General features: G+C 44.7%; 1 protein-coding gene and 1 pseudogene across 1 annotated transcript in view; one reads left to right on the top strand and one right to left on the bottom strand.

Annotated features, from left to right (window-relative positions):
* LOC126298816 (neurogenic locus protein delta) overlaps positions 1–24,748 on the bottom strand; it is a 1,242,617-nt gene that overhangs the window by 540,005 nt on the left and 677,864 nt on the right. The window lies entirely within an intron of this gene.
* LOC126299942 (5S ribosomal RNA) lies at positions 5,704–5,821 on the top strand (annotated as a pseudogene).

Consider the following 24,748-nt stretch of genomic DNA (forward strand, 5'->3'; position numbering starts at 1 on the left):
TGGGGGACAGATCCGGAGATTTTGCTGGCCAGGGTAGTTGACTTACACCTTGTAGAGCACGTTGGGTGGCACGGGATACATGCGGACGCGCATTGTCCTGTTGGAACAGCAAGTTCCCTTGCCGGTCTAGGAACGGTAGAACAATGGGTTCGATGACTGTTTGGATGTACCGTGCACTATTCAGTGTCCCCTCGACGATCACCAGAGGTGTACGGCCAGTGTAGGAGATCGCTCCCCACACCATGATGCCGGGTGTTGGCCCTGGGTACCTCGGTCGTATGCAGTCCTGATTGTGGCGCTCACCTGCACGGCGCCAAACACGCATACGACCATCATTGGCACCAAGGCAGAAGCGACTCTCATCGCTGAAGACGACACGTCTCCATTCGTCCCTCCATTCACGCCTGTCGCGACACCACTGGAGGCGGGCTGCTCGATGTTGGGGCGTGAGCGGAAGACGGCCTAACGGTGTGCGGAACCGTAGCCCAGCTTCATGGAGACGGTTGCGAATGGTCCTCGCCGATACCCCAGGAGCAACAGTGTCCCTAATTTTGCTGGGAAGTGGCGGTGCAGTCCCCTACGGCACTGCGTAGGATCCCACGGTCTTGGCGTGCATCCGTGCGTCGCTGCGGTCCGGTCCCAGGTCGACGGGCACGTGCACCTACCGCCGACCACTGGCGACAACATCGATGTACTGTGGAGACCTCACGCCCCACGTGTTGAGCAATTCGGCGGTACGTCCACCCGGCCTCCCGTATGATCACTATACGCCCTCGCTCAAAGTCCGTCAACTGCACATACGGTTCACGTCCACGCTGTCGCGGCATGGTACCAGTGTTAAAGACTGCGATGGAGCTCCGTATGCCATGGCAAACTGGCTGACACTGACGGCGGCGGTGCACAAATGCTGCGCAGCTAGCGCCATTCTACGGCCAACACCGCGGTTCCTGGTGTGTCCGCTGTGCCGTGCGTGTGATCATTGCTTGTACAGCCCTCTCGCAGTGTCCGGAGCAAGTATGGTGGGTCTGACACACCGGCGTCAATGTGTTCTTTTTTCCATTTCCAGGAGTGTATATCCAAAGAGGTCTTGTACGCACCGATGTTTGAGGGCGCAAACACTCTCCTCAACCAAAACTTTTCCACTAAACGTATCTGCTGAAAAAATATCCTTCCGATCATACAAAAAGCGCGCGCTGTTCATCGAGTAAAGAATAGCTCTGTCCACAGGAGCCATCCCTGCCCATATCGAACGCATGCGTGCTCGCAGTACAACTGTCGGAAACAATAAATTGATCAGTCTGGAATTTGGCTTTGCCACTGGGTTCTGAAAACGCCATAGAAATGAAGTCCCATGGTCCTTGACAGAGCGTGGTGGACCGATGCGTGAGACCCGCACCGCCGCACAAGGCAAGGTCCTAATGGAGGTGGTTTGCCGTTGCCTTCCTCCGCCGCTAATGGGGATGAATGATGATTATGAAGACGACACAACAACATTCAGTCATCTCGAGGCAGGTGAAAACCCTGACCCCGCCGGGAATCGAACCCGGGCCCCCGTGCTCGGGAAGCGAGAACGCTACCGCTAGACCACGAGCGGCGAACATAACGCACTATAGAATTTCTAAATTGGTCCTCTTCACTACATTTTGGAGGAGAAGGAAGGTTCTACCACATGATGCGATAGGAACGACAACAAATACCTCTACAAGACGGAAACCACTGCGATGTATTGAGAAGAACTAAATACGACACATTTAAACGCTGAGCCAGTTCGTAGTAATAGGTTGTCATGGCTAGATGTCAGAGATCACTATGAATTGGGAATCTGAGGTCGCGACTGGAGTATTAAAGCACTATGGAATTCCAAAATTCGTTCTCTCCACTACATTCGGAACGAGGAAGGTCTACTGCGTGACAGGGTAGACACAGCAGCAAATACCACTGCAATGCAGAGTACTGTGAAGCACTAAACACGACACACTTAAACCACAATCCAGTCTATAGCAACAGTTGTTATGGTCAGATGTCGGAGATTACTGAAACGCTCATACATCCTGCCCGCTGTGTTCCGGTGTCCACACGAAGCGCGCCACCGGCACCAATGCTTAGAGATCGATGGAAACTCTGCCGCGACCGCAGCCGCAACCGTGGACGCGCGTGTATATGAGTGCACCACCCCCAGACATGGAGGGCGCCCGGGTCTGATGACTGGAGTGGTAGGATTTCGGAAGTTGTCAATACGCCCAGCGCAAACACCCGTCACTTTGAATCTTTTCTCACGAAACACACACGTCTGCTTCTATCCCACACACTGGTCACTCAGCTAGACCCCTCTACCAAGGGCTAGATCAGATAGTTCGGCGAATTCTTTGTGCCTAACCGCCCGTAACAGGCTAACTCAGTCCGAAACTTATGGTCGCCGAAGACTAGAGCACATTTCTGAGCCGGCCGGAGTGGCCGTGAGGTTCTAGGCGCTACAGTCTGGAACCGAGCGACCACTACGGTCACAGGTTCGAATCCTGCCTCGGGAATGGATGTGTGTGATGTCCTTAGGTTAGTTAGGCTTAATTAGTTCTAAGTTCTAGGTGACTGATGACCTCAGCAGTTAAGTCGCATAGTGCTCAGAGCCATTTGAACCATTTTGAACCCATTTCTGACATCAGCCACGGTCCACGCCGCCAGCCGCCATGTACTGCAAAACAAACAGCTGCAGCTCGTATGTATACGCTATTTCTAACAAATTCCACCCCGGCATAGACACCCCAGTTTACAAAATTCACTTTGCCCAATTCGAGACAGCGGTGTTGTTACCAAAATGGTTCAAATGGGTCTGAGCGCTATGGGCCTTAACTTCTGAGGTCATCAGTTCCCTAGAACTTAGAACTACTTAAACCTAACTAACCTAAGGACATCACACGCATCCATGCCCGAGGCAGGATTCGAACCTGCGACTGTAGCGGTCGCGCGGTACCAGACTATAGCGTCTAGAACCGCTCGGCCACTCCGGCCGGCCGATGTTGTTATCCATACACCCCGAATTTTGCAAGCTAAATATAAATTTCTCCCTTTTATACGAGTTCTTTTCGAAGACAGAAAAAGGCATACACGCTTTTTCACATCGCTAAAGTATCCTTACGTGTTGTAAAAGTCTTGTAACAGTCTGGCATAGTCTACAATTCCTCTAAATATTCTCTCATCAGGTAGGAAAAAAATCTGTTCTAATCAGCTTAATTTCTGTTACGCCCTGCATCATACATCTAGAATATTGAACTCATTTTTTGGATCATGACGGAGTGCTAAAATCTACCTCTGTCATAGGATCCCTCCGTATTTCCGAAATCCCGTATAGTAATCAAATGCTTCGCCACATACGAAGGCTCTTAGATTAACAGTACAGAGAAATTGTAATTATCAGGTTTATACTACGTATGACTTTATAAATTCGGCGATACGTCTGATTTTATTACGTTTGGCGTCTCTCCATGTATAGGTGAAAGATAGAAATTTCCTTAAAAAATATCACCTCAGCTCCCACTCCGGAATCATGTCCGTGGTAACCTAGCCATCGCTTATCGCTTCTGCTCTGAAGAGATCATTGGTCGTCCCGCCTTTACCTCCTTTATATATACGGTATCTATTCTTTCGGACATGTCCAAAAGAACGGACACCACATGTACAGTGTGAACATTAATAAAACCGACAAATTGCGGGGACGGTTTCTGACTGGAAACGGGGATAAAATGTCCTTTGAACATGTGTCCATAAATGAATCGTTGCACTGGTAGATGTCGTTGACGAATGACAGTTCCTTTGGCCTCGGCCCGTGTGTTCCTTGTTTGTTACAGGCTGTGTGATTGACACGCGTACTATAAGCAGCAGAATTGTCCTGTATTCACGTCGGGAACAAGCCGAGATGGTGTTTGTGTACGGCCAAGCGGATGGAATTGGTCGAGAGGCAACACGGTTATACCAAAACAAGTATCCTCACAGACACCAACCATATCGCAGAACATTTCAATCTCTCTTTGAGCGTTCTTGTGATCATGAGTCCTTTCAGATAGACGAACGTGTAGGGAGACGGCAGATTGTACGTACACCAGGTCTGGAGGACCAGGTTCTACAGGATACTGAGATGAACCCTAGTACAGGCTCCAGGCAAGTGGCACGCCCACATGGTGTAAGCCAAGGTACGATTATGTGCATCCCGCATGACAGTAGCTAGTATCCCTATGACCTGTAACAAGTGCAAGGATTATCAGTAGCGGTCGGAGGAACTTTCAGCGCCATCTACAGTGGCAACGATGAATTTCCGGACACATGTTCATAGAACTTTCTTTCCTCCATTTCCAGTCTGCAATTTGGCCCTGCAATTTGTCGGTTTTATTACTGTTCGCCCTGTTTGCAAATATTATTTAGGTATCATTGCATTAGGTTTAGGACATCAGGTGCCGCACATCTAACTGTATCATAGTTAAGAACCAGTGGTTACATACTCGTACAAACGTTATTTATTTATTGTAGCGTTGCCACATCTTTTTTATAGTGTCGCCCTATGAAATAACTGTTAAGCAGCAAGTTTTCAAATCAGTCACCATTAAAGAATTTATGCAGGAGAACGATCTGCTACGGTGGAAGTTTCGGCCTAATTTCTTCCAATGGTATTTAGAACAATAAATTCGGAATGGTCCGTACATTGTAAACTACCTTTACGACATAATTGTGTCATGCACAACTACAAAGGAACTTTTACAGGATTTGGAATCTGTCCTCAAAATTCTACCTGCAGGAAGTTTGAATTGCAGCAGAGACGAGTGCATTTTGTTTCAATGTGAAATGGAACACTTAGGGCACATCCTGTCCGTGCATGTCATTAAGCCAACGCTTAACGTATTGGTGCCATTAAAAACCTTCCAGTTCCCAAGGATGTCAAACAAATTATGTTCCGTATTAGAGCAAATAAATTGTTACCTGAAGTTTCTCTGTCATGCAGCTTCCATCAGTGAACCACTGCACAAGTTGTTGCGAAAGGGTAACAAATGGTGAAAGCCTTTGAGAATATGATAAATTAAAACAATATTTGCTTGACGCCAAATCTCTTACGATATACGATCCGAGCAAAATGTTTACAGTTGACGGTGGTGCTTGAGACTATGGTACAGGCGCCGTTCTGTCGCATCGGTATCATGGTTCTGAACGACCACCGTCGTTCAGTTCTAAGACAGTGGTTCAAACAAAATACAGTCAGTTCGAGAGAGAGGCTCCCGCAGTTATATTTGAAACCAACAAATTTCATGATTACATTTATGGACGTAAATTTTTCCTCCTCACCGACGCAAAATATTAGGGGCTTTATTTGGACCGGACAATATGTTACTACACGGACAACTCAGATTTTGCAATCCGGCGACTGTGGCCGAGTGGTTTTAGGCGCTTCAGTCCGGAACCGCGCTGCTGCTACGGTCGCAGCTTCGAATCCTGCCTCGGGCATGGATTTGTGTGATGTCCTTAGGTTAGTTAGGTTTAAGCAGTACTAAGTCTAGGAGACTGATGACCTCAGATGTTAAGTCCCAAAGTGCTTAGAGCCATTTAAACCATCAGTTTTTGCAACACTGAGCGTGATTTTTATTGAGCTACGACTATAAAATTATGTTCAAAGCACCAGCGCAACACGTGAATGCCTATTTGCTTTCACGTCTGCCACTAGGGGGTAACGGCCTAGCCGCAGTGGATACACCGGTTCCCGTCAGATCACCGGAGTTAAGCGCTGTCGGGCGTGCCCGGCACTTGGATGGGTGACCATCCGGGCCGCCATGCGCTGTTGCCAATTGAGGAGCTACTCGACCAAATAGTAGCAGCTCCACTCAAAGAAAACCGTCATAACGACCGGGAGAGCGGTGTGCTGACCACACGCCCCTCCTATCCGCATCCTCAGTGAGGATGACATGGTGGTCGGATGGTCCCGGTGGGCCACATGTGGCCCGATGACGGATTGCTTTGCCACTAGGACAAAGAAAAAGGTACAGACTTCAATATACATGCATGGGAAGAAGTCATCGGTATCAGACATTGTCGTATTATAGATCCGTAGTGCTGTGTTTAAGATTTAATGTTCATGTGGAGTTGCAACGCTGCATAATAATCAAATGGGGCAAAGCTCCTAGGCTGTTTCCTTTTACAGAATCATTCGTCTGATGGACTGCCCGATACAGCCGGGAGCCGGCCCCACCAACGCTACCACTAGAGGGCCCTAGCCGACGTCGAACCGATGGACGTGGAAGTCCATACACTGGCAAGTAAGGAAGCAGGACGCTAATGAAGCTACCCAGCTTCATCAAAATCCCCTCCCCACCCACAGTGGAGGGATGTTGTATACCAAGCAAGTGGTAAACCACAAATACCACGGAAGTCGGCCACCACACAGGCACAAACACTCGTCGCGGGCTCTCAGTGCTACGCAGCAGCCCCATCTGACGCTCACAAACTCGTACCTCTTCCCGCTTTCGAGCCGCTTCCTCTGGCGTGTCGTGTACGTCCGCCGATAGTGTGGTCAGCCAACTGCGGACTACTTTGCTTCTGCCTCGTGCTGGCGGACACTGAAGTCCTTCCGCTGACACGGCGCACCGCAGACACTCAGACAGTTCCGCACCAGAGATTCCACAGTACCGTTCGTTTCCTGCAGTGAGCACAGTACAGTACTCTGAAGACTGTCTGCTCACTATTTACGGAGTAATTGGACTGTCGAGTGTCTGCTCAGTCACAATAAGCTATAATGACAAAACATAGACTGCCGGGACACAGAAAAGTTATTTAAATATCAATGTGGTAGGCTTAAGACACCAAGTGCCACGCATCAAACTGAACCAAAATTAAATATCATTAATAAATCCTGTTTGTTATTTCTTGTGGAGTTGCCACACCTTTGTTATACAACAGCTCTGTGAAACAAGTCTTAAGTAACAAGTGTGCAAAGGAGCCACCGTCAAGGAAACCTAGCAGGGAAACATTTTTCTACTGTGGACGTATGAGCAGAATTCGTAGTAGCATACAGTTACTACATTGAGAACACCTTATATGGCTAAAGCATTGCATATTAATAGGCATGCAACAGCATCTTCCAAAACACAATCCGTCTCTAATGACCTCGTTGTCGACGGGACGTTAAACTCTAATCTCCTCCTCCTCCTCCAAAACACAATGCTTAAAAACAGGATTTTTCCGGGGCTCATACATCGGGTTCTATTGCTTATACAAAGGTAGGGTCAAGTGCATTTTATAGGATTTGGGCTAAGGAACATTTTTATACACAAGAGAAGGATCATCCACCTGTAACTGTCTTACAGTACAAGGTCAAAGTTTGAATATTATTGCACTTCTTCAGAAAATGGTTCAAGTAGGTTGTTCCTTTTTACATTACATGTGGTCTATGGTGCGCATTAAGGGGATTATGGAGGCACCGTTTAGGTCATGGACAGTTCCTGAAAAAAGTCGGAAAAAAAATGATTTCCAACATGTTTTCGCTGTCAGCAGTGGATGTCTAATAACCGCAGCAAATTGTTCAAATTTTAACGGTATATTCTCTAGGCCTTTACGCAGAATTTCCATCCTTTTTTCAAAAATATTTATCTGATATCGAGGAACACGCCAAAACATGCGTTCTGAGTAGCAAAACCGAGCCGCGAATTCCAATAACGCTACGCGAAGTAAATGGTTGTAATTTTTACAATATATTCATAAGATACTGATATCTAAAAACTCTGAAAATTTTCTTGATATCTTTGTCCGTTTCCGAGGTAAAGAAGTTCGAAGTTGCTCTACTTGTACCCGTAAAATGAGCAGTAAAATCCTGTGTAATGCGAAAAATTAGTTTATAAAGTAACGTTGTACGGAGAAATATGCATTAAAGCGTACCCGTTATCATCAGAAGAGTTTTTTCATGTGAGTGATATGCGCTGCTGTAACAGGGACGGGAACCAGCGTAAAAATGCCCCTATCGGAGCTCAAAAAAAGTGAATATGAGTCTGTTTAAAAAACTCTGACTCAAAATGGGTTACCGACTGCCTCATTCTACCGCCCTCAGGAAGAAAAGTAATGGAGATAGGAGGCAGTGACCGCAGCATAGAAAGTGCGGAGAAGATAATGGCACTGTGAGAGAAAGAGAGGGATACAGTGGGAGTGGAACATAGTTCACAATGAAAGGACAGGGCTTGGCAAAGACTGATAGTGGGAGAGGAAGAAGGAGAACGAGAAAGTGGAAGTGTGTGACGACTAGTCATAATGAGAGACAGAGTCTACGATAACAACAACGAGGGAGAGAGAGGTAGTGACTGTGAGAAGAGACAGCAGCAGTAGGAAGGAATGAATGAGTTAGTTGCAGTGAGAGAGAGCAAGAGGGAGAGAGTGACAGTAAGAGTGGACGTTAGTAGTTGGACAGAACGAAGGAGACTGTGACTGTGAGAAAGAAGACAGTGGCAGAGGGACACCAAGAGATAATGACAATTTCTGTTCCGACACTGACAATGTTGACTGTTAATGGAAAAAGTTCATGGCAACCGTAAAATGCGTTTTAGACAGGTACGTGCCCAGTAAAACTGTGAGGGACGGGAAAAACCCACCGTGGTTCAACAACAAAGTTAGGAAACTACTGTGAAAACAAAGAGAGATTCACTGCAAGTTCAAACGCAGCCAAAACCTTTAAGACCAACAGAGGCTAAACGATGTCAAAGTTAGCGTAAGGAGCGCTATGCGTGAAGCGTTCACTGAATTCGAAAGTAAAATTCTATGTACCAAATTGACAGAAAGTCCTAGGAAGTTCTGGCCTTGCGTCAAATCAGTAAATGGCTCGAAACAGCATATCCAGACACTCCGGGATAATGATGGCATTGAAACACAGGATGACATGCGTAAAGCTGAAATACACTCCTGCAAATTGAAATAAGAACACCGTGAATTCATTGTCCCAGGAAGGGGAAACTTTATTGACACATTCCTGGGGTCAGATACATCACATGATCACACTGACAGAACCACAGGCACATAGACACAGGCAACAGAGCATGCACAATGTCGGCACTAGTACAGTGTATATCCACCTTTCGCAGCAATGCAGGCTGCTATTCTCCCATGGAGACGATCGTAGAGATGCTGGATGTAGTCCTGTGGAACGGCTTGCCATGCCATTTCCACCTGGCGCCTCAGTTGGACCAGCGTTCGTGCTGGAAGTGCAGACCGCGTGAGACGATGCTTCATCCAGACCCAAAACATGCTCAATGGGGGACAGATCCGGAGATCTTGCTGGCCAGGGTAGTTGACTTATACCTTCTAGAGCACGTTGGGTGGCACGGGATACATGCGGACGTGCATTGTCCTGTTGGAACAGCAAGTTCCCTTGCCGGTCTAGGAATGGTAGAACGATGGGTTCGATGACGGTTTGGATGTACCGTGCACTATTCAGTGTCCCCTCGACGATCACCAGAGGTGTACGGCCAGTGTAGGAGATCGCTCCCCACACCATGATGCCGGGTGTTGGCCCTGGGTGCCTCGGTCGTATGCAGTCCTGATTGTGGCGCTCACCTGCACGGCGCCAAACACGCATACGACCATCATTGGCACCAAGGCAGAAGCGACTCTCATCGCTGAAGACGACACGTCTCCATTCGTCCCTCCATTCACGCCTGTCGCGACACCACTGGAGGCGGGCTGCACGATGTTGGGGCGTGAGCGGAAGACGGCCTAACGGTGTGCGGGACCGTAGCCCAGCTTCATGGAGACGGTTGTGAATGGTCCTCGCCGATACCCTAGGAGCAACAGTGACCCTAATTTGCTGGGAAGTGGCGGTGAGGTCCCCTACAGCACTGCGTAGGATCCTACGGTCTTGGCGTGCATCCGTGCGTCGCTGCGGTCCGGTCCCAGGTCGACGGGCACGTGCACCTTCCGCCGACCACTGGCGACAACATCGATGTACTGTGGAGACCTCACGCCCCACGTGTTGAGCAATTCGGCGGTACGTCGACCCGGCCTCCCGCATGCCCACTATACGCCCTCGCTCAAAGTCCGTCAACTGCATATACGGTTCACGTCCACGCTGTCGCGGCATGCTACCAGTGTTAAAGACTGCGATGGAGCTCCGTATGCCACGGCAAACTGGCTGACACTGACGGCGGCGGTGCACAAATGCTGCGCAGCTAGCGCCATTCGACGGCCAACACAGCGGTTCCTGGTGTGTCCGCTGTGCCGTGCGTGTGATCATTGCTTGTACAGCCCTCTCGCAGTGTCCGGAGCAAGTATGGTGGGCCTGACACACCGGTGTCAATGTGTTCTTTTCTCCATTTCCAGGAGCGTACTAAACACCTTTTTCCAAAGCTGTTTCACAGAGGAAGACCGCACTGCAGTTCCTTCTCTAAATCCTTCCACAAACAAAAAAATGGCTGACATTGAAATAAGTGTCCAAGGAATAGAAAAGCAACTGGAATCACTCAACAGAGGACCTGGACCTGACGGGATACCAATTCAATTCTACACAGAGTACGCAAAAGAGCTTGCCCTCCTTCCAACAGCCGTGTACCGCAAGTCTCTAGAGGAACGGAAGGTTCCAAATGATTGGAAAAGAGCACAGGTAGACCCAGTCTTCAAGAAGGGTCGTCGAGCAGATGCGCAAAATTATAGACCTATATCTCTGACGTCGATCTGTTGTAGAATTTTAGAATATGTTTTTTGCTCGCGTATCATGTCGTTTCTGGAAACCCAGAATCTACTCTGTAGGAATCAACATGGACTCCGGAAACAGCGATCGTGTGAGACCCAACTCGCAGTATTTGTTCATGAGACCCAGAAAATATTAGATACAGGCTCCCAGGTAGAAGCCATTTTCCTTGACTTCCGGAAGGCGTTCGATACAGGTACGCAGTGTCACCTAATAAAAAAAGTAAGAGCTTACGGAATATCAGACCAGCTGTGTGGCTGGATGGAAGAGTTTTTAGAAAACAGAACACAGCATGTTGTTCTCAATGGAGAGACGTCTACAGATGTTGAAGTGACCTCTGGCGTGCCACAGCGGAGTGTTATGGGACCATTGCTTTTCACAATATATATAAATGACCTAGTAGATAGTGTCGAAAGTTCCATGCGGCTTTTCGCGGATGATGCTGTAGTATACAGAGAAGTTGCAGCATTAGAAAATTGCAGTGAAATGCAGGAAGATCTGCAGCGGATAGGCACTTGGTGCAGGGAGTGGCAACTGACCCTTAACATAGATAAATGTAATATACTGCGAATACATAGAAAGAAGGATTCTTTATTGTATGATTATATGATAGCGGAACAAACACTGGTAGCAGTTACGTCTGTAAAATATCTGGGAGTATGCGTGCGGAACGATTTGAAGTGGATGACCATATAAAATTAATTGTTGGTGAGGCGGGTGCCAGGTTAAGATTCATTGGGAGAGCCCTCAGAAAATGTAGTCCATGAACAAAGGAGGTGGCTTACATAACACTCGTTAGACCTATACTTGAGTATTGCTCATCAGTGTGGGATCCCTACCAGGTCAGGTTGACGGAGGAGATAGAGAAGATCCAAAGAAGAGAGGCGCGTTTCGTCACAGTGTTATTTGGTAAGCGTGATAGCGTTACGGAGATGTTTAGCAAACTCAAGTGGCAGACTCTGCAAGAGAGGCGCTCTGCATCGCGGTGTAGCTTGCTGTCCAGGTTTCGAGAGGATGCGTTTCTGGATGTGGTATCGAATATATTGCTTCCCCCTACTTATACCTCCCGAGGTGATCACGAATGTAAAATTAGAGAGATTCGAGCGCGCACGGAGGCTTTCCGGCAGTCGTTTTTCCCGCGAACCGTACGCGACTGGAACAGGAAAGGGAGGTAATGACAGTGGCACGTAAAGTGCCCTTCGCTACACACCGTTGGGTGGCTTGCGGAGTATAAATGTAGATGTAGATGTAGATTTAGGCTGAATGAGTGAGCGAGAATGGGCAAGTGGCAGTGGAAGGTTATGAGCCACTTATTACCAACATTTTTGGGAAAACTTTTATAGGTGCTGAGGAAGGTAGACTGAGGCAGCTGATTGCCATTTTCAGCCAGAGGAATATAATGAACCGGAGCTTATTCAGCTTTTTTGCTATTTTCTGCTGGTAGACAGATCAGTCAGAAGGCTATTACCAAAGCCCGCTGCGAGACGGAGTGCCGCCTGGTGGTATTGAAAGTACGTCAAGCGGTGAGGCAAGTAGATAAACGCAGCAGAGACGACTGGAAATAATTCTGGCGACGATACGGGCCGCAATTGGGCAAATTCACTGACACAAGAGACATTGACAAAGGGCAAACTGTTACGGCTTGGCGCCTGGGAGCGGTAATCTCGGAAACGACGAAACTTCTCTGTTATTTCCGCGTAATAGTCGCGAGTATCTATGATAGGTACTTGAGGGACGGTGAAACCAGAAGCCGACGACAAGTTGCTGCATGTCAATGCCTCATTCCAGAATGTGGAGGCCTGAGGCTTACCTTTGAAAAGCAGGATAGGTGGCGTTCTGGAGCACGATCGGTAGAGAAAAAACAGAAGATCTAAAGGAGAGCAGCACATTTCGTTACAGGTTCATTCAGCAAACGAGAAAGCATCAAGAAGATGCTCAGCCAACTTCAGCGGATGACGCTGCAAGAGAGGTGTTCTTTATTATGCAGTGCCTCGGGCATGGATGTGTGTGATGTCCTTAGGTTAGTTAGGTTTATGTAGTCCAAAGTTCTAGGGGACTGATGACCACAGCCGTTGAGTCCCATAGTGCTCAGAGCCATTTGAACCATTTTTTCAAAAGGCCAGAATGGTGCTAGAGTGGTTTGACTAGTATGATACTAAAGTCACGTTCAGGGCAACAAATTCGCCTCATCTGAATTGGGTGGAATGCATCCGGTATAATGTTGGCTACCATCTCGGCACCCATAAATCAACAGTCTACAATTTGCGGGAATTGCGTAATCTGTGCTTAGACTTCTAGTTCCACTTACATCCGGAAATCTATCAAGGACGTATTGCATCCATGTCACGCAGAATAGAAGCTGTTCTGCGTTCCAGAGGTGGATCAACACGCTATTAAGCTGTCGCTCATAATGTTTTGGCTCATAAATGTACACTCAGAAATGCCATGGGTCACAAAAGGAGTAAAAGATCAGAAATCATTATTTAGTTTTCTTTCCTTACTTACTTAGATTTTCAGTGTTACAGTAAGAAATTTACAGTAGAAATCAAGAGGCAAAAGTGCGTCCAGAAAAAGAGACACAATTCAGGGAGATAACACATAATCGCAAGAGAAATGTTTGTGTGAGATGACGTTTTACACCCTGTACGTCCGATATCGATGCAGGGACCCACTGGCCGAGTGTCTGCGCCTGTTTGTACGCCTGTAGCATCCTGCTCGAAAAATGTTAAGTCAGAGTGATCACATCAACACTTAGAGGATATAAAGACACAGGCCTGGTACATGACACCTCCTTACACGACTCTTAAAAATTATTTTGAATTGCTGTCGAGGGAAATGTAGCAGAAATGAACCCCGCTCCAAGAATGGCCTTGAGGTGTGGGCAGGCATGTGCTTATGGTGCAGCGTGGCTCTTCTGCGCTTCCAGTATGTCGAAGAGTCCATGTTAGGGATAGTTCAAAGAGAAACTGCCACATGAATGTAGGGAAACGTATCTGATTCGAGTGTTCATCAGTATAACTTGCTAATAATAGCAACGAAACCAGCTGATACTATCTGAATGTCAAGAACTGGAAAGGAACACGCATTGTTGTAAACTGTTGATGAATAAGATGTATGCTTCGATGATGGTAGGAGGTAACAATTAGTCTCCAAGAGGCCTTTAGATGGTTTCCCTTATACACCTGGGTGATAACTAGTCAAGTTTTAAGGCTGTGTGTTCATACGTGTATGAAAAAGGAAGCTACATTGGGTTATATATGTTTCAATCTAACCAAGTCCGCATTCTGCTAGAGGGCATTTAAGTATTTAGGTTGTTCGTTAGACATAGTTGAAGGCTCTTGTGTATCAAATCTAGGTCTCTACTGTTATTAAGAAATGTTTCTTCACCTGATCAGCTGTTGATGTTGTAACGTATCGGATTTCAGTTAGTAGCCAGATCGGAGCGGACTCGGTTTTTAAGATGATTTTTACTTCATTGTAGAGCAGCTCGTCGTATGTGTGGAGTATCTTGTATAATAATGATGAATGTAATTTGTTTAGGTTCTCTCTTTCTCTTTCCTATCAAGCCTCATTCTGTATTTTATCAACCCGGAGACTTGCAATGCATTCTTTAATGCAGGAAGCTTAACGTCGTTTATGTTCTTCTCTTGCAACCGGTAGAATAATGAAAGGCGGAAAACTGGAGTGACGTCAGTCAGCACGTTGTGTAACATTTTCTTTTTCTACAGAAAAGTAGACTATCATTTTTTCGGGTGTTAAATGCTGTTTGTACTTGTAAGACCCTCGTACAGACACAGAAACGCTCATATAACTTTCTTAGAGGTATACATCTGTTTATCTGCTTTTTTGCATATTCTGTTCCTCCACATCATTTCAGTAGTACATACATCAGTGTCAGGGGACAGATAAGAAAATATTATTAAAATATTAAAGAGCAATGAGATAAACAGCTTCATTTAGATATTACGGAATACTCCCAAAAACTTGTTTTACAGGTATGTGTTGTAGGACTGTGACAACCAGTTGTGATGCAAGAGATTTAGCCGTGGGCCAAGATGTTTATCCGTACATTTTGTTATGATCAGGCAATTTAGCTGGAGCCCTGTTAATTTCGTAGTTTTACTGTTCACGTAACTTTTTTCTACAATTGGTAATGTTACCGCGACACTTCATGATCTCACACGTAGCCGGTTATTTTTGACGCCGACTGGGTGCACATATTATTTTAGCTATAATACAACTGATCCCACACCATGTCGCATCCGACTACAGTGAGTTCGCGAGTACAGATAGTAGGGTACTGTGAGATTAAGTTTTAACGTCCCGTCGATGACGAAATCGTTAAGGACGTAGCGTAGGTTTGGGAATGGATAGAGAAGGCAACCGGCCGTATCTTTTCAAAGGAACCATCCCGGCATCTGCCGTAAGTCATTAAGGGAAACCTTGGAAAACCTAAATTTTATAGGCGAGTGGGGATTTGAAGCCTCCATCACTAACGGGAAGACCGGCAATAAGCTGCTTTTCCCCTCTATCTACCCTCTCTTCGCTATAGCCGAACGCCGTATCCCAGAGAGCGTTATCTAGCTAGGATGATTGTGGTGGGTGCAACTAGGTTTCTCTGGCCATTCGGTTTCCTCGAAATTTAAGTGTACTGAACACTCAACCATAGATGTTGACACCGCAAAATTTCAAGCGACAGCCTTCTTGCAACGCAATAGTAGAGCTGTTTTCCATCAGGTCAGTCTTCTCTATGTAAAGTGGGCGATGTGCCTTGGCAGTTCTCATCCAGTTGGCATGTTAACCGCGCCAGGATACTCATCAGTAAGCAGTCCACTAGCTACCCCCGACTGATAGCGATTACAGACGCTTTTCAAGGATTGTAGTCTACAGGGATGCATTTAAAGTTATGAAAGGAAAACTGATATTTAACGTTCTGTCGATGTCGAGGTCATTAGGGTCTACCGGCAGTCACTGAGTAGACGAGGGCGGGACAGGAAATTTCGCAGTGTTTCTATAACAGAACCGTCGCAACAATCACTATACAGGCTTCGAGAAACCACGAAACATCTAAATATGGACGGCGGAGAGATCTAAACCTCATTCCAACCACTGGGCCCATCGTTTGGGGATACACTGCAAGCCATATTGATCAGAGCCAACTATGCATCCGTAACATGGCGCACAGATGTTTTGAGAAAAGTTGATTTTCGGTTCCCGAGCTTAATATCTACATTAAAAATTTATTTACAACATAATAGGCATTATAGGAACTAAATTTCGTTAATCTCTTATGGTTATATCGTGATTTTGCTATTTTCATAAAAAATACTGTAGTTCTTTGGGTCCTGCTACAGCTAAGAGTAGGTTAGAGTCATATCAGACCTACTGGATACATAAAAGTTTCTCAGTTTTGATCAGGTAATTTGTGTAACGACGTTTTACTAGGTACATTTTATAACTGACGACATTGTTTTATTGATAGTTTTACTCATAGGGACGTACTCCCATATATATAGATGATGCAAAGCTATATGCTGAAATATATTTTACTATGAGTGATATGAAGACTGTTTTTATAATGAACTTGATATAGGCAGTTATAATTAATGTTTTATTTCTTTAACATTTTGTGCAATTCTCTTCTAATTTTCAGTGTGATACTTGACTAGCAGTTACGGTTATCGAAGCTCCGACTTTTGTCTCACATTTCAAACTGAGTGGCTTGTATGTCAGTGTGCCTTAGAACATGATGCAAGAGCATTATCTACTTTAGAGACAAGCTCTGTTTTTTTGTACTAAAATTGTTGCTAGATAGTTTTGGAAAGACAACGTTCCTAATATAAATAGAGGATTTAGTATGACCTACTTTCATTCTGTCCATATTCAGGAAGAAGTGGCATTTGTACACCCTATTTCTCTGTTTTTCCAACCCTACTGTCCGACTTCAAGACTATGGTAAAGCTGCTCCACTATTTTGCAACTAAGTGGATTGTTACATGTAAAATTAAAATTATGAGCTTCTTTATGATAATCGATTCCTTTTTTATGTTCTGAATATTGAACTATGTTTTATTAGCTTTATTTGTTTCTGTAATTATGTCTCTAGCATTTACTTGGCTACTCATATACTATTCTACATGTAGTTTTCCTATGGCATCGTATTCTAGTCTTAGTGGGGCGTTTTTTTACTGTTAGAGGAAAAGAGCCATAGATTTTCATTATTTCAGACTATTTTGTCTCATTTTACAGTTATCTTTATACCGCCATAGCAATTACGACAAAATATACTGCTAGTACAATAACGAACGATACAACTATTGCAAGTATAAAAATGCTCTATTACTACTAACACCACTTTGACTTTTCGGCAGCAGCGACTTCTGAAACTTATGTCGCTAACACTAACATTAATACACTGTGGGGACAAAAGTCACGGGATAGCGTTACGTACATATACAGATTGCGGTAGTATCGGGTACTCAAGGTATAAAAGCACAGACCATTAAAGGAACTGTCATTTTTACTCAGGTGATTTATGTGAAAAGTTTTCCGACTTTATCATGGGTGCACGATAGGAATTAGCAGGCTTTGAACGCAGAATGCTGGAGCTACATGCATGGGACATTCCGTTTCGAAAATCGTTAAGGGATTCAGTATCCCGAGATCCACAGTATTAAGAGTGTGCAGAAAGTATGAGATTTCAGACAGTATTTCCCACCACGGACAATGTAGTGGTCGAAGGTCTTCACTTGACGACCGAAAGCAGCACCATTTGCATAGAGTTGTCAGTGCTAGCAGACAAGCAACACTGTGTGAAATAAACGAGGAAATGAACGAGGGACGTACGAAGATCGTATCGGGACTGTGTAGGAAAATTTGGCGTTAGCGGGCATTGGCAGCAGACTACCGACGCCATTGGTTCTCTGTCAGCACGACATCGCCTCCATTGCCTCTATTGAGTGCGTGACCATATTGGTTAGACTCCGAACGACTGGAAAATAGCGACCTGGTCAGATGTGTCCCGATTTCAGTTGTCAAGAGCTCATGGTAGGGTTCGAGTGTGGCGCAGAACCCACGAAGCCATGGATCCAAGTTGTCAACTAGGCACTCTGCAAGCTAGTGGGGGCTCCATGAAAGTGTGGGCAGTTTTCACATGGAATGGGCTGGGTCCTCTGGATGTTCGGCAATGTGGAAACCATTTTCAGTCATTTATGGACGTCATTTTCCCAAGAAATGAGGGAATTTTATGGATGAAAATGCGCCATGTCACCGGGCCACAATTGTTCGCAATTGGTTTGTAGAACATTCTGGACAATTCGAGCGAATAGTCTGGCAATCCAGATCGCCTGACATGAATCCCAACAAGCATTTGTGGGACATAGTTGAGAGGTCAGTTGCTGCATAAGATCCTGCACCGACAACACTTTCGCAGTTACGGACAGCTATATAGGCAGTATGGCTCAATACTTCTTCAGGGGACTTCCAAAGACTTGTTGAATCTATGGAATGTCAAGTTGCTGCCCTACGCCGGGAAAAGGGTGTATCGACACGATATTAGGAGGTATCTCATGAATTTTGTCATCTCAGGTCACTTTTACTACGTTTATTGACAGAACCTTAGGGTCACTGACCCTCTGAGAACACTTAAGTATCATATTGTCTTGTGTAGCTTCCCTGTAGTTTGAGACACATTCGTGCGAAATTTACTAGTGTCAGAGTGTAACTAGTTTCTCTGGACGTTCCGTATCGAATCGGCAGCACTCTCGATCTAGCCGTATCTTGCTGCATCCAGATAGTATGGCGTTGGATCAGATCACAGTACTTATCTTTCACTGATTCTTCCCATTCTTCGTAGGTACAGTTGTGGCCATCCCCCTTCACTCTGCCGTCACTGTGCCACGCGATTGTAGAGCAGTCGGCTTATTCCCTAAGGTCGTCTACAGGCCTTCCTCATCGCTGCTGTAGTGTCTTCTGCTCCTTCTGAGACAGCATCACCTAGAATATTTCGGGTAGGACCAACCACGTCGTGTCAAACGGATCTCGAGCCGGGTATGCGAGCTATGTGCGGGCCGTGGCTCGTCCGTTCTCTGCTTTGCTAAGTCCTTCTCAGGAATACTTAGTACGCCACGATATTTCGGCTCAAACCTCTTCAGTTCTGCTGAATTGTGGTGTTAACACTGTTTATCCTTCACTGTTTCTTCGTGAGATGAATGATTTGCACGGGTCTATTGACTGTTCGCACAGAAAGAAACAGTCTAGCGATATGTCATCACAACCGTTTAAAACTGAGTGTGAATGACAGAAGAGAGGGATGAGAATTCTCAACAGCTATTACGCAGTTGCATAATCGATAGGTACTACACATTTTCTATTAAACTACATTAAGTTACCACGCTCAAAAATATATATAAATCTTTAGTTGACAATGAAAGAGCAAAAAAATACAATGATGGCAAAACGGGCCTCATTGCTCTGTATAAAAAGCACACTTCACTAAACTTGTAGGAATGTAGCAAGAAATCAGCGGTACGAATAGTAAATTTTTTGAACAGGTATGCATTATTCCACTGTCAGTTGCAAAAGTCTTCGATGGAACTGAACGGAGAGTATGGTGACTCTATATACACTATGTGATCAAAAGTATCCGGCCATCCCAAAAACATACGTTTTTCATATTAGGTGCATTGTGCTGCCACCTACTACCAGCTATGTGAGGGCTCCATATCAGCGACCTCAGTAGTCCTTAGACATCGTGAGAGAGCAGAAAGAGTGCTCCGCCGAACTTACGGACTTCGAACGTGGTCAGGTGACTGGGTGTCACGTCTGTACGCGAGATTTCCATACTCCTAAACATCCCTAGGTCCACTGTTTCCGATGTGATAGTGAAGTGGAAACGTGAAGTGACACGTACAGCACAAAAGCGTACAGGCCGACATCGCCGGCAGTTCAAGATGGTACTAATGTGTAATAGGCAGACATCTATCCAGACCATCACACAGGAATTCCAAACTGCATCAGGATTCACTGCAAGTACTATGACAGTTAGGCGGGAGGTCATACGTCGAGGGGCTACTCATAAGCCACTCATCAAGCCGGTAAATGTCAAACGACGCCTCGCTTGGTGTAAGGAGCATAAACGTTGGACGATTGAACAGTGGAAAAACATTGTGAGGAATCATGTATCACGGTACATAATGTGGCGATCCGATGCCAGGGTGTGGGTATCGCAAAAGCCCAGTGAACGTCATTTGTCAACGTGTGAAGTGCCAAGAGTAAAATTCGGAAGCGGTGGTGTTATGGTGTGGTCGTGGCTTTCATGGACGGGGCTTGACCCCCTGTTGTTTTTCGTGGCACTATCACAGCACAGGCCTACATTGTTGTTTTAAGCACCTTCTTTGCTTCCCAAAGTAGGGCAGGAAAATGGAGGAGGAGATACAACCATGAGTTGTATATCGTATACAAAGACCAACCCATCACAAGGATAGTGAAATCGTCCAGACTGAGGTGGGCGGGATATGTGGCTCACATGAATGATATAGAAGTACCAAAAAGAATATTACAAGGAAAGCCAGGAGGGCAGAGAGAACGTGATCGACCAAGAGGCAGATGGGAAGATGGAGTAATCGAAGATCTTAGGAAGACGGGCTATAGAAACTGGAGAGTATTGACAAAGGGCCGAGAGAAATGGAAGGAAATTGAAGAAGAGGCCAAGGCTCATCATGAGCTGTAGAGCCAAGATAGAAGAAGATATTTAAAAAAGATAGTAGATGAGAAGCAAATGACATTTATGAAGAACCGAGCCACCACTTACCAGATATTAGTACTGACAGGAGGTGCATGAAATTATTGGGGATACAACAAAACAATGATAACATTGTTTGTTGATTTTAAGGAAGCCTACAATAGCATAAACATGGAAAAATTGTGGGAGAAAATTAGAAATTTTGGAATACCAAAGAAGATTACAAATTTTGTAAAAACTACACTGGGAGTCTCAAAATAATTAGTGAAAATCTAAGGAGAATATACCATAAGTTTTGACATACAAACAGGAGTCAGACAAGAAGATGGAATATCAACACTCTTATTCAGAGTATTAATACAGTTAGCACTGGATGCAACAAGTGAAGCAGAGGAGGGAATTATTATAGGAACAACAATAAATATACTGGCCTTTACGGATGATGTAGCATCAATCGTTGAAAATGTAGATGACCAGAAAATCATGGCAAGAAAGCTATTCCAGAAAGCAAAGTAAGTTAGATTAGAGGTAAAGGACGAGAAAAGAAAATTAATAAGGGTACAAAGAAATTACAAGACAAGAAAGCGCGAAAACATGCAGACTGATGAGCACGTGTTTGAGGAAGTGAAGAGTTTAAATACCTTGGATCTGTAGTTAAAAATAGAAATGATGAGAAATATAAGCGAGGATAAGATCTACATCGAGAGCATCGTAATCACTCAACAATGTACTATCATCCAAACTTTTATCAAGAGCAGCCAAAATTAGGGCATATAAAACTATAATAAAACCAGTATTACTAAATGGGGCGGAAATATGGAGAATAGTTAAGTATACAGAACGAAAGATAAAAGGTTTCTATAATAAAATCCTACGGAGCATATTTCAACAAATTTGTGAGGGAGAAGAAAGACGAAGAAGAAGAAACAGGGAGCTCAGGGAGGTGTTTAATGAATCAGTGGTTGTTACGGAAGACAAGACAAGAGGCTGAGATTGGCTGGGCACGTCTATAGAAGAGAGGAGGGATCAAGATTGAGAGAAATGTTGGGGAAGAAACCCGAAGGGCGAAGACCTTTAGGCAGAACGAAAATAAGTAGAGACCAGGTGACCAACGATCTACATATGCTACGAGCAAGAGAAGAAGAAACCTCGAACAGAACTCGAGGAGCAGGTCACTTGACGAGGCCAAAAATCGACTTTTGTTTGTGGACCAGGATTGTACGAGTAAGTAAGAGTCAGTGTTGCTGAAATTATGGAGGAAAAACGAGTGCAGGAACCATAATTTGAACATCCGAAATGTATTTCAGACCTCGACTTTTAAGTGGACTTGAGTCCACACTATCCATAGTAACACCCTGAAAAGTGAGGAAAGCTACGAAGTATGTTCAACAGTGGCCGAGCGGTTCTAGGCGCTACAGTCTGGAACCTCGCGACCGCTACGGTCGCAGGTTCGAATCCTGCCTCGGGCATGGAGGTGTGTGATGTCATTAGGTTAGTTAGGTTTAAGTAGTTCTAAGTTCTAGGGGACTGATGACCTCAGAAGGTAAGTCCAATAGTGCTCAGAGCCATCTGAACCCTAATAATGCTTCCTCTAACAATAGGTGTCAAATTCTGTGGTGCTACCTAGAGCGGCACCTGCGAATACAACTAATGCGTGTTTGCTACAGTTATTTCCTAGCGAATTTCGACAGTTGGCGTGCACTAAAGTAATAAGTCCTCAGCACGTGTTACAACTTCTAGCAATTTCTAACCGTTTTGTAATCGATACAGATATGGTTCTCAGTTAACACACCAGGTTTGGAGACCGCAGTCGTAGCTCTGGGAGCATTCTTTCGCAATATGTTTGGAAAATATTGCTGTGGGACTTGACAGTGTCACATTTCAGTCTGTGCAGCAATAGAGTAGACATCAGTATAACATTCTTGGGTAGACCGTGTCCCTTAGTCTTCTGAAGAATGAGGCATACCGTAAATTATATAATGCCCCAGTATATTTATCATTATACCTGTTTTCGTAATTTGTGTCGAGAGTTTCACCAATTTTCCCTCCTTATTAATTACGTCATTCGTAAATTTGCCCTTACTAAATCCATATCGAGCACTACTGAATCTCGTTAGCATCCTGTGGCATTTTAATCTATTGATTAGCTGCTTTTCAAAGCTCTTTCTCAGTACATTTATTAGGCAGATACGCCATTTCGATGTGGGGAGTATAGTTTCTTTATCTTGCCCTATTCTATAATGACTGCTGCAGCCGTGGATTCGTGCACACACATTAAATCGAATTACTGTTCCACCAACAGCTTCCGTTATTCGTGTAGCACAGAACTAGAGTTGTCAGAAGTGGAGCGGCGGCCATGAAACTAATTAAGGCAGCTCAGTCACCCACCGTCTTTCCGATAAGGGCTAAGTGCGGACGTGGCCCAGTATCAGTGAGTGCCGCAGTGCTCATAGCACCAGCCGCTGTTGGCCTCCGTGTTTACAACACGGGTTACGTCGCAAACAACGCCACGTTACCTCATTATCTCCACGTAGGTGGCGATTACAGGTGACGGCTCTATGTTTGTCATCAGAGAAGAAATTTCCTATTACATGTAGAACTGTGTAATCGTAGGTCTCTGTGCAGCCCAACATTTAAGTGCAAATAAACAAACTTCAAAAGCTGGTGCACCTTAATGCACAACTTCGTAACATTTTTTCAATATTCTCGTTTTATCCTTTCGAGAATGTACTTTCCCCATACCGAAATATGTGCATTTATCAACATATAACACAACGGTCAGATAAAACTGCATTATAAGACTTGGTTAAAGGATATCACCAACTGAGCGTCATGGTAGAATCAAATAAGTAACCGCTTTATTTGCTATAAATGGTTTTATTGGTTCAAAAATAAAAAAAAGGCCGCTCACTTTTATCAAGTTATTATATTGACTATCTGGTGCGACACCCATGTTTCATTCTGACTAATCCGACAGTATGAACATATTTATATTTGGACAGGGAATTTCCACTATTATTGCAACAAACTAATGTTAAGTGATATGCAATCTCGTTTTATAATTTCTTCATATCTCCTTTACAGTCTTGTAAACCTGATGACAAGCTTATAGTCGCCCGAAATCGGTCGTGATTTTGAAGCAATAAAGCTTTTTACAACTGGACTGGTTAATTACCTGATTCTGTTTTTATATTATTATAATATAAAAATCGATGGATGCTACTAAGTACACTCCCATATGTTCATCTTTATTTAGCAGATAATTATATAGTAAGTGTCTATTTCTCGTAGATAATTAAATTCATTTAACGCTGGTCATTACCTTAAAAAAGCCGTAAACATATGCTACTTAGGTCATAGAGACCCGATTGGTATATAAGGGCATGATATTCATAAATTATTAAAAGTTGCTATAATTTTAAATTTAGGTTTTTCTGCTCATTTGCAAAAAAATGGTTCAAATGTCTCTGAGCACTATTGGACTTAACGTCTGAGGTCATCAGTCCCCTAGAACTTAGAACTACTTAAATCTAACTAACTTAAGGACATCACAAACATCCATGCCCGAGGCAGGATTCGAACCTGCGACCGTAGCGGTCTCGCGGTTCCAGACTGTAGCGCCTAGCTCATTTGCAATTGCCGGCCGGAGTGGCCGAGTGGTTCTAGGCGCTTCAGTCTGGAACCGCGCGACTGCTACGGTCGCAGGTTCGAATCCTGCCTCGGGCATGGCTGTGTGTGATGTCCTTAGGTCAATTAGGTTTAAGTAGTTCTAAGTTCTAGGGGACTGATGACCTCAGAAGTTAAGTCCCATAGTGCTCAGAGCCATTTGAACCATTTTTTGCAATTACATTTGTCAAGTTTTTCATAGTTTCGATAGTATTTCCGCCCGACAGAATTTTTATAAGCCCTAAATCATCATTTGCTCCTCGTTCTCTTCGATCGGGTTTGTCATCGAAGCATAACACAAGTGAAAATGGTTTCTCTAACATTCAGGAGGAAAAACGGTACTACCTGTTTCTGTACTCCAACTTCTGTCTTTGGTCAGTGGCCATACGACTTGTACACTTGTCCACACCATCTAATACACCTATATAGGCTTCAACTGTAATTTGATCTAATTACTCCCAGCTGCCCCTGTAAACTTTTTATCTTCAGTTTTAATTTCCACCATAAAATACTGAATATTATCGTTCATAAGAGATTGAAAAAAATTATTTTGTATCACTTACTCTGGATGTAGTATGTGTTTCTGGAACAGGTGTCAGTTTTGTAATGTTTGGGCTCCATGCTCTTCCAATCTGTGCAAAATG

This window comes from Schistocerca gregaria, chromosome X (assembly GCF_023897955.1).
Source record: "Schistocerca gregaria isolate iqSchGreg1 chromosome X, iqSchGreg1.2, whole genome shotgun sequence".
NCBI lineage: Eukaryota > Metazoa > Arthropoda > Insecta > Orthoptera > Acrididae > Schistocerca > Schistocerca gregaria.